Raw genomic sequence first — 20,482 nt, 5'->3', positions numbered from 1 at the left:
CTCCTGCACTGTTGGTGGGAGTGTAGACTGGTGCAGCCTTTGTGGAGGTCAGTCTGGAGATTTCTCAAAAAGCTGGGATTGGAAGTCCCATTTATTCCAGCTATTCCACTTCTAGGCATATTCCCAGAAGAACTGAAAGCATCATACCACAGTGATATATGTGCACCTATGTTTATAGCAACACAATTTGTAATCGCCAGATCTTGGAAACAAGCCAAGTGTCCATCAACTGAGGAATGGATAAAAAAGTTGTGGTATTTCTATACAATGGAGTATTATTCAGCTATAAAGAAGGATCACATTGAGATATTGATCAATAAATGGGCACAGCTTGAGACCATACTCATAAGTGAAATAAATCAATCTCGCATGTGTGAATACCGAATAGTTTCCCTAATGTAAGTAATGATTCAAATATATAAAAATATGTGGTAATCATGATTCCCCATTATGTGGTCTTGAAGCCTTACAAAGTTTTCACTTATTAATTGGAAAAGCCTTATTCTGGGCTTCTTGATATGGAAATATTTGAAGCTATAGTACATGAAGTTTTATTCAAATATTTCAAGGTAAAAGACAGACACTATGGTAACTACTATTAAGTCGGGTTATTTGGTGGTGAAGCACTAGGTTGCTGAAACAGTCATGCTTTGACCTGTATTGTTATATTGTTATGTCCTGTTTTATCTCAATCTCTCCCTTATTCTTTAAAAAAATTATTTAGTTATTTCTTATGTTTGTTTTAATTAAGGGGAAAAATTAAAAAAATTAGCAGGATATATAATAGTAACTTTTTTTTGATTTCCTATTAACTTGTTTTGAAGTCCTGTAATACTCCCACGATCTTGTTTTGACTGATTAGACTCTGTTCCATTCTGTATGATAGTATCAAGTTTGAGGGTATAGGCAACTACTTTGAAGGCAATAAGATTCACTAAGATGCCCATTCTGGTTGGACTATTGTCTCCTTTGGAAGTCCTGTAATGTTTACAATGCTTAAGTTTTATTGGTCTTGTTCTCTACTGTTTTGTTCAACTTTATAATATTCAATGAGATAGACAATTCTTTTTAAGGAAACAAGAGACATCGTTGATAACCATTGTTAATAACCTTGTACTCTGTTTTACATCATGTGCTATGTCTATCCTTGGTTTTGACTGACAGCTTTGTTTTGCCATATTTGACTCTATTCTCTCCCCCCCAAAAAAGTAATAAGAATTAAGGAGTAATAAAACCCAAAATGTGTAAATTTTGTTGTAAAAAAGAGATAGAAAAAAAGAGCTCTAAAGGATACAACAGCAAGTGTGTTTAGGGGTGTTAAATAGCTGACCATATTAATGTTTTTGGTTGGATCATTGAACACAACTATTTGCAGTCTCACTGTTTGAATGTCCACTTTATATTCTTTGATACTGTGATTTGAGCAACTATTTCTAAGATGATAATATGTAATCTATTAACTGGTGATTTCTTACTGTTTTTTTTTTTTGTAGTTCTGTATTACTTATACCCTTACACCACTTTGTTTTGTTTTGTGTTTTTCTCTTTTTGCTTTTAAATAAAATTAAAAAAAAAAGAAAAAAGACTTGAAGACTCACTCACTGCTGGCTTTGAAGATAAGTGAAGGGCAAGGCTCCACTGAATGCAGGAGCCTCCAAAACCTGGAAAAGACAGCAAGCACAACTTGTTCCCAGGACCCTCCAGAAAGAATACAATTCCACTGCCACCTGTGAATCTTCTATCACTTTGGATTTCTCATCTCCAGAACTGTACAAAACTTAACCTATATTGTTTGAAATACTTAAGACTAGTAATTTCTTGCAGTAACAATAGGAAAGGAATACAGTGGATTTCACATGCATTTTCATAATTTCATCTTGAACCTATGAACAATTAACTTTTATGATGAGCTGAGTCTAAAAAGAATGGTAAATATCTTAATCCTTATTGACTACATATGAGAATAACATTGTAGATATACTAGTTAAGTTAAAAAAAATTTATAAAATTTATTTTACTTTTTAACTTTAAAAATACAGCTTGTAGGACTTTTAAATTAAATTGATCCGGCCTGCAGATCAACAAGTTCAGAACTCCTGGAGGGGAAACGGGGATTAAATAAAAGACATGGGGGAGACAAAAAGAGACGAAGGCAAGTTGATGTAACCCAATCAAGCCTCCGGTTTATTCAGAAAAATAATCACACCTTTTATAGGCTAAGGGCGGGAGCTGGGACAGGAAGAGGTTAAACAGATGAATACAACAGGGTCACCATCACATCCAGATACGTGACGTAAGCAGAAGAGGATTATGGTTAATGTAGGTAGACGCAGTGCCCATAGGAGAGAGAGAGACATCGAGGCAGCAATGCCTGTCACTCGGCTCCCTACATTAAATGTCTTGCATTTGTGCTAGAATTAGTTCCAAAAGATGAAAAATATTTCCAAAAGATGAGAAATATAAAATAAAAAGTGGCCTTTATTCTGAGAACACGGAGAGAGATGACCGGCACCCCACCGTTGGCAGCTGGCGATCTCCGGTGGACACGTGGCATGGGGGTATGTATATAGCCTCAGTTTGGGGTGGAACCTAAGGCGGGCATTAGGGATGCACAGGGAGCCCATTGGTTCTAGGTTTGGCGCCATATGTAAATTTCCAGGGGCGGAAAGATGGTGTCACAGGTAAATTCCTAGGGGCCCGGGGGAGATAGCAGCTTCCTGCTTCTGGTTGAGGCTTTCCTGGCTACAGAGTCCTGTCTGGGCCAAAACCCTTTCAATTTGTATCTAGTAGGCAGTGTTAGCCTAGAATTTCATTCTCTACAGTTTTATCATTATTGAATTTTAAAGTTAATTTTACTTTTAACTGATAAATAAAAATATAAAAACTACATATTCATGTGATATTTTGACACGTGTGCATTATGTAACATTCAATGCAGGTTAATCATATTTAGCTTTCCAAATGTTTATCATTTCTTTATGATGAAAACATTCTAGAATCTAGAAGATGAAATCCTTCCAGCTTTTTAAAGTATATGTCTGAAAGAGTTGCTGGCCCAGACCGGACACTGTAACCACGAAAGGCTGCAGCTAAGTTAGAAAACTCCTGCCTCCCCCCGCCCCCTATAGACTTGACTGTAACCCTATACCCCCTCCCTAGGAACCTGCTTTCTGGCGCTAAACCTGTGTGCCAATGAGATACCGGTACATCTCTAATGGCCTTAGGGCACTGCCCTAAGCTTAGGCCATTTATATTCCCCCACGCCACGTGTCCCAGAGAGAGAGATCGCCAGAGAGAGAGATCGCTGGAAAGAGAGAGATCGCGGGATTCCAGCAGCCAGTGCGCCAGTCTCCTCTCCCCGGGATAACCACGCCCCGGGTGCAGTGGAGAGGCTGCCCCCAGGGCCAGCGGGGGGGCCTCTCCCCGCATTCCCGAAATAAAGCCACTGCTGCCCATTACTTTCACGGCCGTCCACTCCACTCCTTCCACTGACCTTGGACCTCCACTTCAACCTCCCTCTCTTCCCATCCTCCTCTCCCTTCTTCTCAGACCTAACAATGTCACACATTATTTATACTCACATTTACTGTGCAGTAGCCCACTAGAACTCCCATGACTGTATTTTTTAAAATAAGAAACAAGCCCAAATATGTACTTTACAGTAATAGCACAGGAAGTGGCTCAGAGAGGTTTAAAAAAATACTGCTCCTAGAGAACCATTTAGGAGTTATGATTGTGAACTGGGAAGAGCTGACAGAGGCTTTTTTCTAATGTATTAATTTTCAAATTTTTAACTAGATATATATATGAATGACATATGGTGTGATAATGTATAGAATGCATAATAATCAAATCACTGTAATGAGCATTTCCACTCCTTAAGTACCATGTCTTTGTGTTGGGATGCTTCAAATTCCTCTGTTTTATAAAATGTGTAGTAAATTGTTGTAAACTAGAAGCCATCCTTCTAGAACTTACTCCTGTTACTTAAGTGTAGTTTGGTGCTTGTTATCTCCTCTCCCTCAATTGCCCCTCCAACTCCCCCAGCCTCTAAGTGTCCACTATGCTACCACATACTTTCATTATATCAATTTTTTTAGCTTTCATATATGAATGAGAATGTGCAATATTTGTCAGTGCCTTGCTTATTTAACATAATTTGCTACAGTTCCTTCCGTGGTGCCACAGACAGAACTTCATTCTTTTTATGGCTATCTCATTATCTCTACCTATTCATCTGCCGCTGGACATCTCAATTGATTTCAAATCTTCGGTATTGTACATAATGCTGTATTAAACATGGAAGTATAGATATCTCTATGATATTCTGATTTTATTTCTTTTGAATAAATGCCCAGTAGTAAGATTCCTTGATCATATGGTCGATGTTTAATTTTTTGAGGAACCTCCATATTGTTTTCCATAGTGGCTATCCTATTTTACATCCTCACCAACTGTGTTTAGAGTTCCTCATTTCTCTGCATCCACTTCAGAATTTATTTTTGTCTTTTTTATTACAGTCATTCTAACTGGTAGAAGATAATATCTCACTGTATTTTTTATTTGCATTCCTCTAGTAATGATTCTATTTTTTTATATACTTGTTTTCTATTTGTGTATCTTTAAAGAAATGTCTATTGAAAAGATCATTTGCCAAGTTTATTGGAGTAACGTACTATAGAAATCAAAACAGCACAGTACTGCCATAACAACTTAGACATAGAACAGTGAAACACAGAAGAGAACCCAGAAAAAATATCGACACATCTACAGAAATAAATCCACACATTATTTTCCACAAAAGCATATGTCAGAGAAAAAGACAGTTTCTTCAATAAATGGTGGGAAACAAGATATCCCTGCAGAAGAATGAAAGTAGACTCCGAACTCTTATATACAAAAATTAAAATGGGTCACAGACCTAAACGTAGAACTACAACTATGAAACTGGAAGAAAACATTTCAAGACATTCATATACAGACTTTTTGGATATAACTCGAACAGTACAGACAATAAATGCCAAAATAGATAAATGGTATTCTATCAAAGTAAGAAGCTTCTACACATCAAAATGAACAATCAACAGAGTAAAGAAACAACCCACAGAATGGGAGAAGAAATTTGGAGATAACTCATCTGAAAAAAAGATTAATACCCAGAATGTATAATGAACTTTTAAAAAATTCAGGTTATTCTCAGTCATGAGGCACACTTTTATTCTTGAAGTGTTTATGGTCTCATTCTAGGTAGGGCTATTACACTGAGATGTACCTTACAATGACGGTGGTTTTGTTAGGCTGACTTTCCTGAGGGAGACGTGTGCTGAAGTAACTCAGGAAGATCCAGTTGCTGAGGCAAGACCCAGAAGAAAACCTGATTCCAGCCCAACTTTAAGACAGATGTATGCCAAGGAACTTTTCTATAAAAATTTGGTGAGTTCTATGCTTCTCTCATACACTATTCCATTGTAGTATTTAGCTCTTTCCTAGTAGTATTTAGCAGAAAACTCTTAAAATGAAGAAAGTTTGAATCTACAATTCCATGTATATAAAGTTCTAAAAAAAACAGGCAAAAATAAAACAGTGGTTAGAGATTTTTAAATAGTGGTTACCTTTGGGAAGGTACTGAGTGGGAAGGAATAGGTTGCTAGAATATTATTCTGATCAGAACAATGGTTACACAGAAACACACAGTGCTATAATTTATCACAACATACCCCTAAGATTTGTATAACTCACTGCTTACAAATTATGCCTCCATAAAAGAAGAGAAAAACTTACAGAAGTTGACTTAGGTAGACAGCATAGTTATACATAAGCCTAAATGCCAGACCTATGGATTTGCTTTTGACCTTATAAAAAGGGAAGCACTGAATACTTTCAAGTTATTGAAGAAATCTCAATCAATACTTCATGAAAATGATCAAGAAATACTGACTTCCCTTCCAAGCCCATGTACCAAATCCATCCCTTTTTCCCTTGGATACTGAAGTAGTAACATATGACTAGGAGTCTGGTTATAACTAAAGGTGTCAATTCCAAAGTTTTAATTAGAAAAAAGTCTTATTTTATAGAACACAGTGTATAATAACAGAATGGTGAGCTCCTTGAAAGATAATTCAATATGTTCCCTTTGCCTACAAAGAGTATTTTGCATGAAAGTCACTGACATATCAAGTGAGAAACTGCATGCCAAGGCTCAGAAGAGAAACGATACAGTAACTCTCAAGTGCCATAATAGAAAAACAGGTCATGGGCTATCACGGTCTGGACCACACACAAAAATGTGACCTGTGTATTGGATATAGAGAAAGATAATCTCACACTTAAAGATAGATACGCTAAGAGGAAAGAATGAAGAACTAAAATATAACTAGAAATCATGTTTTATCTTAAAGAATCAGATCTGTCAGCTAGATATAAGTTGTAGCTTGGAGCACAATGCTATAAATGTATATGGTGTTTAATTTTTAAATGTCCTCGTAGAAGATGTGAAGAGGAAACAAGAACATTGATGTAATTGTTGAAGAAGGTGCTGTCATTGAGATCAATTCATGAGCTCTCTGGAAGGCCCGCTTGGGAAAAAAAGAACCAGTTGAAGGTGAAGATTACCATGCCTAGCAGTAAATAAAGCACATGTACATGGGCATGCAAAACCTGGGCACACTTTGGGGCCCAATCAAAACTATTTATGTACCCACCATTATGGAATGATGTAGTGTACATGTGAGAAACAGGCAATTAAAAAGCGAGTAACGTTTTTCTGGGTTTAGTTCTAACCAAAATGATTTCAACTGACTGGCAGAGTGGACATGCCAGAAACTAAGATCCCTTAACCAACCGTATCTTATTGGACAACATATATAAAAGGGGAAACAGCCTGACATTATTTACTTTAAAGCCAAAGTAAAGGCCATGGGGATGGGGGATGTACTTTGCATAAGCAAAAGAGTATTCTATAAGCCCTCTACTTGTCTATAACACAAGTATCCTTGGCAAGTAGTAAATGTATCACTGGCACTATTCAGACAAGGGCTGAGTGAGCCAACATCTGCCAGGCATGCTGTATTATGCCAGATGAAATGGGAAATCATCCCCTGCTGGGGTGTGGAGTCTGCAACCTAATTAAATTTTTGTCTATCTGCAAAGCTAAAAGAGAACCACTTGCAGTTACGTGTCTTGTAATGCATACCAACCCAGAAAAATGTCAGGGGTGTCCTAGCAATTGCCTGAGTTGCTGCTTTTCAGTGGACAAAGCCAAAATCCTGGTAGAAGAATTCTTTCTGTATGTTATGTCTGTACCCCTTTGGTAACATGTTCTTATTGTTTATGCTAAGACAGAGAATATATCACAGCTATTGCTGCTGAGAAGAAACGTTGAAACAAACATTTCTGTCCTTACCCAGAATTATATCCAAGAGTAAAAACATTATGTAGTTAACATTTACTGGGTGTTACCATATGCCTGTGACTAACCTACTTGGCTTACACATGCTAACTCATATAATTCTCATGATGACTTCATAGGTTGGGGTTATCACTACCATTTTATAGAAGAAACTGAATCTCCAAGAAGCTGAGAAGATTGTCCATGTCACATATCCCAAATTGGCAGACCCAATTAAAAACTCAGATCCACACCTGTCCAGCTGCCTCTGCAGCAGGTTTAAATGAACACTTGATTTGAGGATTTCACATTTGCAAAGCCCAAGAAGAAAATAAGAAGACAAGCGTTCCTCTTTTTGTCAGAAAATATCACACTGGGGGAGCTGGAAAAAGAACTTCAGAAAAAGGAGATAAATTTGGAAAACAGAACAGAGACAAAATGGGAAGGAATGTGCCATTTAAAATCCTAAATCTAGGCTGGTTCAGGAGCTGGTTCAGATGAGGTGGCTTGGGGCCAGAACATTTTGGAACCAAGCTGGGGGATCTCAGTGGTGGAGCCTAGTCCTGCTATAGGAGGGCGCCTCAGGGACTCCTCTTTGTCTGGCTCTTTCTGTCTCTGTGAGTTCAAGCTGCCACTGCCAGCAGGGCCAGGGTGGAGGATGCTCACTGCAACTGAACGTGGACCAGGAGGTGTGGAAGCCTCCAGGAGCCAGTGAAGAAGTCCAAGCTGTAGAGGTGGTCAGCAGAGCTTCTGGCAAGGTGGACGAGTAACCAGGGAGGACGCCTTGCAGGACAAGGTGGAGCCTCTGCAGCTAGAGGAGCTGGAGCACTGTCTGGATTCATCACCAAAGAAAAACAACTTGCACCAATGCAGAAAAGGTTAGTTCACTGGTTTGGTGCAGGCAAGTTTTAGATTACACAAGCCCTGATGTTGCATGTACTAAAAAGTCTCTTATCCACAAACTTGATCAAAATATGTCAGCTCTCAAGAGGCAAAATTTTACAGTAATCCTTTCTACTCTGTGAGTTATACAAGACCTTACAGTCCAAATTTAGAAGCCCATTTAGCAGTGACTCCAATTCTCTATCCTCATCCCCAGTGTGACCTCCTATAGGCAAGCAGCTATTCTTCCCAGAATTTCAGATAACTTCAAAAGTTCATCAGACAGAAATCCTCCACTATCAGTCCTCTGTAGAGAATGAATCAAGCACTTCAGAATTAGATGAAGATTCAGTTGGATCCAACTGTCAGCTAAATGACGTAACCAATGTACAGATTCTAGCCTGGATGCAAGAAAGAAGTCTTGGGCAAGAATACACAGCCACCATATCTCTGTACAGTTCTGGTTCACATTGCAATTCTACAAGATGAGGCACATTTAGAAATCACAAGTTGATGCACAAAGTTTAGATGATGAAGATGGCAGCATATGCATCATACAGTGTGCCCTACTGTTAATAGGTTCTCACTACCACCACATAATTCACAGAATTCACCTTGACCATGACTAAGCAGTCACCCAGAAATTTACCTCATTCACAATCTCCGGCTTGGAGAGTAGAACACAGTAGATAACCCCACAGCCTATGATTAGTCATTTACACCAACCTCACCTTTCACTTCAAGATCATCCCACAGATGTACAGATGAGCAATGTTAAAGATCAAGAAAAAACTAAAACGCAGTCTTCCAAATCTGTCCCGAACATCTAATATACACAGGTTGACTCAGTGCAAAGCAGCAAAAGTGACTCAAAGTTTCCAGTGTCAAGTGGAGCAACACCTGCTATGCAACCTCAGGCTTCAGCCTCTGCTTCTCCAGGGAAACTCTGCACCCCAGCAGCACCATCTTCTGTAGCTCTTCCACAACCAGAGAAAGCATTTAGTAACTTGATCCTGGTTCTCCTCGCAGCCAAGAAACAACCCAGTTCACACAAACCATCTCGTCACCTAATTCTATGATACACGCAACAAGCCTTCTCAGCAAGGCCGACCGCACTGCTTTAATCAGACCTGCGAAAAGTGACTTGTCTGAACACAGCGCCTCCTGCTGAGGGCATGCCAGGTCCTTGTAGCAAACTTGCGCAGCTCGTCTCAGGCCCTTGCCAGCTCCTGAAAACTATAGCAGCATGAAAAGTGGTAGTTGGAAAGATGGCTGTTATGGACCAGCAAAGACAAAAATGCAGCTTCATGGATACCCCTGTAGCAGACTAAAGACAATTTTTATATATGCAAACTGTTCAGATAAGACTCTTGGGATTTATAAAATTCCAGCCCTCTCTGTCTTAATTAGCACAAACTGACAGAGATGATCAAGCAGCACTTTTATGACACATCAGGTGTTTTTGGTAATCATACATGGAATCACTTTTAGTTTTGCTCAATAGAAACCCAGTTGATTTTTAAATATTTGACAGAGGCCAATACCTGGTCAATTACCTAATGGATGCCAAAGAAAAATGCCCATTTGTAAGTCAGACAGTACCTGTGTACACAAGAAAATGGTAAATTTAGACTAGCCAAAACTTCAGTTTCAACCTAATATACTGTATAAATTATATCAGTAAATGCTAATGTGTTAATGAGAACTAATACTTTATCTAAAGTGTTTCACTAGTATTCTAGGAAACTGTAAATTACATTTGAAGCAATGGGAGGAAGAAATCTGGGCTAGAGATTGAGAACATGATAGCGATGCAGGAGAATTCTATATATTATTTTGCAGATTCATTGGGAAAATTATTATTTTATTTAATCTTTGGATTGGGACACAGCTCACACATCACTACCAGATAGTATTAAAGTGTGCATCCATCATGTTGCATTGACATACTGAATTTCTATGTATTTGTTTTGATTGCCAAAAGGACTTGATATCAATTGTATGATATTTCTCAACTTTATTATTCCTGACTACGAAAGATAGCTTTTGCTATCAAAGGCAAATCCTTCACATGTTGTTTCCTGTCACAGAACTGAGAAATCTGGTTTCTATTAGCAAGTTTCCGTATTAGCGGGGATAGAGTAAGTAGTGTCTTTGTTCTTGAAACACCAACACATCAGTACTAACAACCTGGAACAAAATCATACAGTAAAAGAGAGGTGGGCAAAAAACCTATGCACTTAACCTATAAAATCTCTGGTGATGACAGTTGTAGTGTTGCTACCAAGTGTGTTCTGTGATAGAAAAATATACCCTGGCACTTTAAGAAAATGTATGTAATCTTTTGAAAATATTGTCCCTTTTGATTATATTCTGCCTTATGTTGATTCGTATATTTTTGGTAACCTACTATATCTAACGCTAAATATTTGCTCTTTATTACTGTATTATATATTACAGTATATATCATATAAAGCACATTTTATAGGTTATTAACAGATTACACATATACACCTAAGACTATATATATTCACAGAAAATCTACATAAACACAAAACAAAATGGATTTCAGTTTCCCAAGGAACATTTAAAATATAAAAAATACATACATATGCTGCAATCTGATAATTAAAAGGAATCTTAACTCTATATGGAACATCCATTACATTTTTAAGTTAGGTAATTAGTGCCAAAAGGGTTATTCAGGTTATGTTAATTTTTTTTCAAATGTCTACATCAGGAAAAAATATCTTTTTAAAAAAATTAACATGTTCCATCACTTGTTATATGTATTTTGGATTGTATTTTAGTAAAGTATTATTTTACCTGCTATTATACTACTACAGATTATTCTCTTATTTTCTGAAGAGAAAATTTGCCTTATTACAAGAAAGACTGTGTATTGCCAGTTTTTCCTTTGGGGAAATCTAAGGTGTACTGTGATATTACAGAAGAAATGTGGATTTGACAAACTAGGGCCTATAATTTTATGTTTGATAAATAGTAATAAGGGTTTTATGATTGCTGATTATTTTATGCCAACATCCTAGAACTGTCTTTTATATATAAGCAGACAGCTACAAATTGTGCTTCCACAGTTATTTAATTTTTCAATGTTATTTTTGTGTTAATAAAAGTTTAAAGAATTAGAAAAATGTACATACTTTTAACTCAAGCATTTGCTGGATTTTTCTACAAAACTTGTCTATATAATATAAACACTTTGAAGAGGTAACTTTTTGCAGTTTTCATGCCCTGGAAATAATAGTTCATAAAACTGGGAACAATTTGCAATTGCAGATACTTTTAAAAATTATCTCAATACATCACTTTTATTTTTTTAAAAAAGCTGTTTTGAAAGAAAATAGATACATGCATGGCTCTAGATGCTTATATAACTAGAATTATCTAGACCCGTGATAGCAAACCTTATAGAGCTTTAAATTATAGTGTGCTGTGGCATGCCGTAGGTTTGCCACCACTGATCTAGACTATATATGTTCATATTGATTTTTTTATTGATAAAAAATTATATAGTTCCCATTTTGGTCATTACACATGGTCCTTTTAGATCACATGAAGTCTGATTTGCAAACATTTCTATAGCTGAACTTCTATAATGGTTTTCTCTTTAGTAAACAGCCTGACCATAAATCGTGGGGAGCAGTGAGCCTCAGCTGAGCCAGGACAGACCACACATTTCCGGTAGAGGAAGGCCAGCCCCAAGAACACAGAGCATTAGACCAAGTGAAGAAATTGTGAGGACAAGAGCAAAGCCAGTCCAGCAGATGTCCAGCCTTGGTGTTCCTCCCTGTTGACTATAGCATAGATAACTCTGACAAATGTTTTGCCTTCAATGTTCTCAGCAAAACACAGAACTTGTACTTTTGACTCCCTTGCATGCCTCCCCCTTTTTACTGTGTATAAATAAAGACACAGACCTTGCTGGGTTGTTATTGCCTGTCAGAGACATCAGGTTCCACCTGGTCCCAGCTTTTTTCTGTGTCTTGCTTTTTTTTTCTTAATCTCCCATTGCCCTCTCTTAGAATCCCACTGGCTGTGCAGGTTGTAGCACATTATTAACTATTAAAAAATAAATCAAACCCTAAAGCTAAATTTCTCACTATGGTAACTACTTTTATGTCAGGATATCTCGTGGTGAAACACTATTTTGCTTAAATGCTTATGCTTTGACCTGCGCTGTTTTGTTGTTATGCCCTCTTTTATCTCAGTCTTCTTTTTTAACTTGATTTGAAACCCTGGATAGCCCTCACCATCTTGCTTTGACTGATTTTCTTATATTCTGCTTTGCTTGATAGTACCAAGTTCGAAAGTACAGGCAACAACTGTAAAGACAATAAGATTCATTATGATGCCCATTCCGGTTGACTATTATCTTCTTTTAAAGTCCTATAATGTCTCCAATGTTTTGGTTTTATTCTTTACTGTTTTGTTCAATTTTATTATAATTGATGATATAGGCAATTTTTTTTAAGATAGCAAGAGGCAATATGGTAACCATTGTTGATCACCTAGTATTTTGTTTTTACATTATCTATTATGTCCATCCTTTTGATTTGACTGACTCTGTTCTGTTATGTCACATTTGGTCTTACTCTCTTCAAAAAAAAAAAGTAATAAGAACTGTGGGAGTAATAAAACCCAAAATGTGTAATTGTCATTGTACAAAAGAAAGGAAAAGAAAGTGCTCTAAAGAATATAACTGCATATATATTTAAGTGTATAAGATAGATAACCATATTACTGAGTTTTGTTGGATCATTGAACAAAACTGTTTCCAGTCTCACTGTTTGAAAGTCCACTTTATATGCTTTAATTTTGTAACTTGAACAACTATTTCTAAGATAACAATATGCAATCAACTAGTGATTTCCTATTATTTTTTCTGAAATTGTGTATAACTTGTACCCTTTTTCTGTTTTTTTTCTCCTTAAATAAAAATAAATAAATAAATAAGGCTAAATTTCCTCCTTTATATGATTCAAAACAATGACTAAGGTAAAATGAAAAGTACTGTTTCTCCCCAACTCCACTCCTTTACAGTCTACCTGTCCTCTAAGGAAAGAATTTCACGTGCTTTTCTTTTAGTAATCTCTGTGACTGATCTGTTGTCGATGTCGCTCCCGGCCGGCAGGAAGGACACACGACAAAGCCTGGCAGTGGACAACCTTTTCTTTTATTTTCCTTCTCCGTACAGCCTGCCCTGGGATCGCTCCCAGCCGAAGCCTCCTTTGGTCCGCTCCCCGCGGCTCCTTCTGGGCTTCTACTTCCGGGCTTCTTCTTCCCCCCCAGGGGTGGCACCAGTATATATACGGATACAGTGTCCAATCATGTTAAAGTAAGCAAGGCAAGCTGATTGGCTAACATCATCAGTTGCCAGGCAGACTATATTGTTGAGCGGGTTGCTTACGCGGTAAGCAGGAAACTAACGTGCTCGATGGGAGGGGTAATCTACCTCAGGCTTTACTCTTTACTACAGGCCTCACGTCCGCCAAGTGAGGCGACCGGGCTCGGGGCTGCGGCTCCCAACATCTCCCCCTTTTTTATTTTTTTTATAAATGTGCGCATCGTAGCCCTTCCTGGACTGGGTGCAGAGGCTTATGCCCTATGCGTAGGCCCACCGTAGGTCCTTGGCTTAGACCCTGGTCGGCCGTCCCATGGTCTGCCAAGGCCCTGAGGCCCTCGTCCTTTTTCTAGGGCCAGGCACAAACTGGACGGAACCTGGATGCACACAAGCTTGCACTCATTTCCTCTCCGTAAAGAAATCCCCTCGGAGAGAAATTTAGACCTGGGCAGCATCTAACAGTCCAGCGGCTTACGTGCAGAATGGGGTAGGGCCTGGCTTAGGTTGAGTCGCACCGGGGGAGTACGCTCTTACCCGTCATTGACTCTCCTACCCAGCTATGTCATAATTTTTTAGAGGAGGAGTGTGGGAAGCTCACCACCCCTAGACTCGGTCGTAGGCTAGGCAAGCGAGCCATGCATATGCCTGAGGATCTTTTTGTCCGTTTTGGGCTACCGCTATTTCTATTCATCTTGTTGGTTGGTCTGTGATGGATCTCCGGTAGGGCAGGTCTGATCTTCAGTCGAGGGCTTTGTCGCCCGTGTCAGTCTCTCCGGTACCCACAGCGGTTCTCGTCCCGATTCCTGTGGGAAAACACAAACCGCGCCTCGGTTCCAGCTGACCACTGGATCCGGGCCCATCCATTGTCCTGTCAGGACATCTTTCCACTTCACCCACCCTTTATGGTTGGGGGAAGGGTTGCAGTGCTCCACGGCTGGGGAGCAATTATCATTATTTAAATTTAAAAAATTGTGTGTGAATAGTGCCATGGATAATCGTGCCTTTGGGGCCAGGCCTTGGCCTACTCCCCCTTTTTGTTTTTGTAAAATTTCTTTGAGGCTTCTATGAGCCCTCTCAATGATTCCTTGACCTTGGGGATTGTATGGGATACCATGTTTTAATTGAACCTCCATCATTTTGTAGAACTCATTGAAGGCTTTGCCTATATAGGCTGGTCCATTATCAGTTTTTAATATTTTTGGTTTGCCCCATGCGGCCCAAGCCGCCAGGCAATGATTGATCACATTAGACACTTTTTCACCTGTTTTTGCTGTTGCGAATATGACGTGAGAACAGGTGTCTGTGGAAACATGAACATATTTAAGAGTCCCAAACTCCTGTATGTGTGTGATGTCCATCTGCCAAACATCACCAGGGATCAAACCTCGAGGGTTTACTCCCATCGGTATGGCAGGTTTGTATGTGGCACAGGAGTCACATAGTCGCACGATATCTCGTGCATCTGCTCTGGAAACATGGAAATGGTTTGCTAGTGTCCTGGCATTGACATGAAACTTATCATGGAAGGCACGGGCTCGCTCGATTGGTGTTAGTAAGGTAAAAATCCATAACGGGCGAGTGGCAGTATCAGCAGCCGCATTCCCCTGTGCCATAGGCCCTGGCAGGGATGTATGTGCTCTTATGTGGGTGGTGAAGACCTTATGGTGTCTGTTCTGAAGCAATGTCTGGATAGACAGGAACAGCCCAGCCACTGTGGAAGTGGATCTAATTAAACCGGCAGTCTCAAGCACTTGCATAGCATTGACCACATACCTAGAATCGGAGACAATATTAATGGCTTCTGAGAACCGTTCAAGAATCATTTTAACGATCTGCAGTTCCACCACCTGAGGCTGATCAGGTTCAAATTGTATGGTAACCGGGGGCTTGCCTAGGATCACATAGGCGCCTATCCCCGTCTTGGAGCCATCTGTGTATATTGTAGTTGCTGGGACTAATGGCTCAGAGGCAGTAACCTTTGGAAAAATTATAGGGTGCTGAGTGACAAATGACAAGATAGGGTCTTTAGGGTATTGATTGTTTATATCCCCATGGAAAACACATCTCAGAATGGCCCATGTATCTATGCAGGCAGCCAGGGTCTTGATCTGGCTGGCGGTATAGGGTACTCGGATGGCTTGTGGTCCTGAGCCAAAATGTTGGAGAGCTCTATCATGCGCTTCAAGGGCCAATGAAGCGACTGCCTCCGGGTAATGCTCTATGACTTTTGCAGGTGAGACCTTAGGGTGTATCCACAGTAATGGTCCTTTCTGCCAAATCACCGCTGTGGGCTGTAGACTAGTCTGTAGCAAACAGACATCAAAGGGTCGCCCTGGTTCAATTCTGTGTAAGGTAGCCCCACCTAAGGCTTTTTCCACTCTCTGTAAGGCAGCTCTTGCCTCAGGAGTGAGCCTCCTGTGGGAGGCTATATCTGGGTCTCCCTTTAGAAGGTCGAACAGGGGTTTGAGATCTGAATTTGGTATATGTAAATATGGCCTAATCCAATTAATGTCTCCCAATAGCTTTTGCATGTCATTTAGGGTCCTAACGCCATCCGTCCTAATGGTGACCTTCTGTGGAGAGACTAGCATAGGGGAGATTTTTGCGCCTAAGTAGGTCACCATTTCTCCTCCCTGAATCTTGTCGGGGGCAACATGCAGATTAGCTTGTCTCAGGGCCTCGACCAACTGGCCGAGCATATTATTTAGCATGTCTGGGTCCCTGCCGCTGAGCAAAAGGTCGTCCATGTAATGCACACATCTTATCTTGGGAAAGGATTTCCGTAGGGGGGCCAGTAGGGAATCAAGGTAAATCTGACACATAGTGGGACTGTTGGCCATACCTTGGGGCAGCGTTATCCACTCGTATCTGAGATCAGGGCTTTCTTGGTTAATGGTGGGTAAAGTAAAGGCGAACCTATGAGTGTCCTCTGGATGCAGGGGGATTGAGAAGAAACAGTCTCTAAGATCTATAACATAAACTGGCCAGGACTGAGGGATGGCTGAGAGAGCTGGCAGCCCCCTCTGGACCGCCCCCAGGGACTGCATCTGCGCGTTGACCGCCCTTAGATCATGGAGCAGCCTCCACTTGCCAGACTTTTTCTTAATTATAAAAATGGGGGTGTTCCATGGGGAGGTTGACGGCTTAATGTGTCCTAATCTAAGTTGTGTACTGACTATTTCTGACAAGGCTAATAGCTTCTCCTTAGGCAGGGGCCACTGAGGTACCCAAACCGGATCATTTGACCTCCAGGTGATTTTGATCGAAGTGGGTAGGAGAGCTTCTTCAGCGGCCCCTAAGAAAAACCCAGCCCTTGCCTACCTTTTTGTTCTCTACTGGTATTGGGGATGTCCGACCCTGTAGGGCATTGCCCAAGCCTTTGCCGGGGGTATATCCCTGGTTCCTGTGTATATCCTTAGCCTGGGGGGAGCAGTTTGACGTAAGCGTGACATCCATCTGAGTGAGGATGTCCCTTCCCCATAGAGACACTGGCAACTGCAACACAAATGGTTGGAAATGGCCCTGATGACCCTCCTCATCACACCAGAGCAGGGTTGAAGCACTAACCTGAGGAGCTGACACCATCCCCAGGCCCTGCAGCGTGTTATCTGCAGTGTTGGTGGGCCAGTTGGAGGGCCAATCCTTTCTAGAGATAATGGAACGGTCAGCTCCTGTGTCTAGGAGCCCTGTTATATTCTTGCCATTGACCTTAAGTGAGAGCATGGGCCTTTTATCAAGTATTATATGGAGTCCCTCGAAGACTTCCCCTGAGGAACCGAAACCTTGACTTTCTCTAATTTTCTGCTTTGAGGGGAATCTCTTGTGGAGACTGGGGAGCAGCAAGAGCTGCGCTATCTTGTCTCCTTTATTGATTACCATAGTACCCACAAGAGATTGAACCATAATTTTAATGTGTCCTGTGTAGTCTGAGTCTATGACCCCCGGGACTACTATGAGACCCCGAAGGGCCGTGGAGGATCTCCCGATCACCAGACCCACGGAATTTTCGGGTAACGGTCCCTTAAAGGTGGTTTCAACCACTCGAACACCCATATCAGGCACTAATATAAGTCTGGAGGCGACACTGAGGTCCACACCTGCTGACCCAGGGGTGGCCCTTGTTGAAGGCTGCCATCCTGAGCTGTCCTGTCTCTGGGGCGGGGGCCCGCCTGTGAAGGGGGCCTCCTCTGGCCGTTTTTTGGCCCTCTAACATCTCGTCCACAAATACGGTTGCCCTGAGCATCAAAGACCGACCTACACTCCTCAGCTTTGTGTGATCCCCTCTTGCATCGCCCACAAACATATGGTTCTTCATTCCTAGGGCGAGGCCTAGCATCTGCATTGTTTGGGCAATGACGTTTAATGTGTCCTGGCTCCCCGCAGGCAAAACACCCTTTAGCCTTACATTCCCCTTCTAACCCGCGAGGTCCCCTCTGCTGTACAGCCTCGGCCAGGAGAGCAGCCACTCCCGAGTTGGAGAGCGGCCCCCCTATCTCTCTGCATATCCTAATCCAGGCGTTGAGGTCCTTGTTCTTATGAGGAGCTATCGCTGCCTTGCACTCGTTTGTACATTGCTCAAAAATCAGCTGCCTTACCAGCGGTCGAGCCACTCCCGGATCAGAAAATATCTTATCGGCAGCATCTTGCATTCGGGCCACAAAGTCAACAAATGGCTCTGTGGTACCCTGCATTATTTTTGAAAGACACAAGGAGGCTGTTCCGGCACCACTTACCTGCTTCCAGGCGCGGAGCCCTATGGCATTGATTTGTTCATAGACAGCGCCGGGGAACTGAGTCTGATCATCAGCGTGCCGACCTTCTCCCATAAGCATTTCCTTGTTCCACCCCCGGTTTCCCCGATTGGCGTTTCTCTCAGCCTGCTCTGCAGAGAACTCTGTGTACCAGGCTCGCCAATCTAGGTAACTACCCGAGGGCAGACACGCCTTTGCCAGCTGAATCCAGTCCGCGGGGTTGAGGGGCCCAGAAGACAGGTTCTCCAGCATGGCAATGGTGTAAGGCGCAGTCGGCCCAAAGGTTGTAACTGCATTTTTAAGTTCTCTAATCTGCTTTATCTCAAAAGGCTCCCATGCATTACGTCCCTGGCCCATAGCTACTTGTACAGGAAATATCCCGTAGGGGCCACTATCTATCCCAGGTGGTGGATGTACCTCATGAGACAAACGTCCCCCCTGCCATAGCCGCCTGTAAAAATACCGACCCGCCGGCGGCGGAGCATAAGACGGCGGCCATGATTGGGCGGAAAATGGGGGCCCGTGCATCACTTCCTGTTCTGGCGAAGGGGAAGGGAGCTCCCGGGCGGCCGCCTCGCGGCAAGGGATCGCCTCCGGGAACAGCCCCCAAGGTGGGGCGGAAGGCTTCGCCTCCCTCTCGCACCGGGGAGCGCTCAGGAGCTCTCTACTCCTCCGCAGACCAAGTTGAGCGGAGCGCAATTCACGGCGCAACGCTGGGAAAGAACCCTGCGACTCCTTATCGAGCGACTTAGGCTCCTGACAGCTGGTCTCTTTGGCCTCCTTGCCATTCAACTTTCCCTCGTCCTCGGAGTCAGACGACTCCGAGGCTAGAGCCCCGTCCTTCTCCTTAGCATCTTTGTTCCCCTTAACGGGCCCCTCTCGGGAGCTCCCTGACTGGGCCTGCTCAAATACCCTGCGTACTTTTGTAAGCTCTTGAGAGCTTTCTCCACAACCACCCTCGCTCTTAATGTTACTACCTAGCATGTTTCCCATTTTTTAATATGTTACTCACCGCGTGAGGCCCAAGGAATCCGCCACTTACGCGTGAGCCTGAGGGGAGTCTAAAAGCCCTGTAGGTGCGCGCCACCCAGAGCCCAGGCTTATCCCCAACTCACCTGTCTCGCAGCTCTGTACTGGAGCGTTGTCCGCTGTCACGTCTCGGGGGTGATCAGTCCCCGTACGGGCCACCAAATGTCGATGTCGCTCCCGGCCGGCAGGAAGGACACACGACAAAGCCTGGCAGTGGACAACCTTTTCTTTTATTTTCCTTCTCCATACAGCCTGCCCTGGGATCGCTCCCAGCCGAAGCCTCCTTTGGTCCGCTCCCCGCGGCTCCTTCTGGGCTTCTACTTCCGGGCTTCTTCTTCCCCCCCAGGGGTGGCACCAGTATATATACGGATACAGTGTCCAATCATGTTAAAGTAAGCAAGGCAAGCTGATTGGCTAACATCATCAGTTGCCAGGCAGACTATATTGTTGAGCGGGTTGCTTACGCGGTAAGCAGGAAACTAACGTGCTCGATGGGAGGGGTAATCTACCTCAGGCTTTACTCTTTACTACAGGCCTCACGTCCGCCAAGTGAGGCGACCGGGCTCGGGGCTGCGGCTCCCAACAATCTGTCTATTTAGAAGGCAGAAAATCTTTCAAAAAAGGGCAGCAATCACACCCAATCATTTTCTAGATTCCATCCAAAATGGAATTCTGTCCAGGGCCTCCACCCCTAGAGTAGTAAGCAGAATCATTCTTTGTTAATGACAGCTATGAAGACTTCAAACACAGCAAGACCAAATTCTGCAATTGCCCAGCAGTTAAAAAGAAGCATCATGTAAGATTTAAGGAGCAGCCTTTTTTTTTTTTTTTTTTTGGTCTTTTTTTTGAGACGGGTCTCGCCATGCAGTTCAGGCTGGCCTTGAGCTCACCTTGTAGCCCAGGCTGGTCTCGAACTCGAAACCTTCCACCTCAGCTTCCTGAGTGCTAGGATTACAGGCGTGAGCCACCACACCCGGCTAAGGAGCAGCCTTTAAAGGCAAACTTGTACTGGTGAGGAGTTTGCATGGTAAGAAAAACATTCAAAACAACTTTAGTGAGCAAGGAAAC

At 42.1% G+C, this 20,482-nt stretch overlaps 1 pseudogene; it reads left to right on the top strand.

Annotated features, from left to right (window-relative positions):
• The first annotated feature begins 2,501 nt into the window (after positions 1 to 2,501).
• LOC134475737 (SLAIN motif-containing protein 2-like) lies at positions 2,502 to 9,689 on the top strand (annotated as a pseudogene).
• The last annotated feature ends 10,793 nt before the right edge of the window (positions 9,690 to 20,482 follow it).

Source organism: Cavia porcellus, unplaced genomic scaffold (assembly GCF_034190915.1).
Source record: "Cavia porcellus strain 051 isolate PalLab524CR breed Dunkin Hartley unplaced genomic scaffold, mCavPor4.1 scaffold_4, whole genome shotgun sequence".
NCBI lineage: Eukaryota > Metazoa > Chordata > Mammalia > Rodentia > Caviidae > Cavia > Cavia porcellus.
The sequence above is the reverse complement of the archived record's forward strand: the minus strand, read 5'-3'. Positions and strand labels throughout refer to the sequence as shown.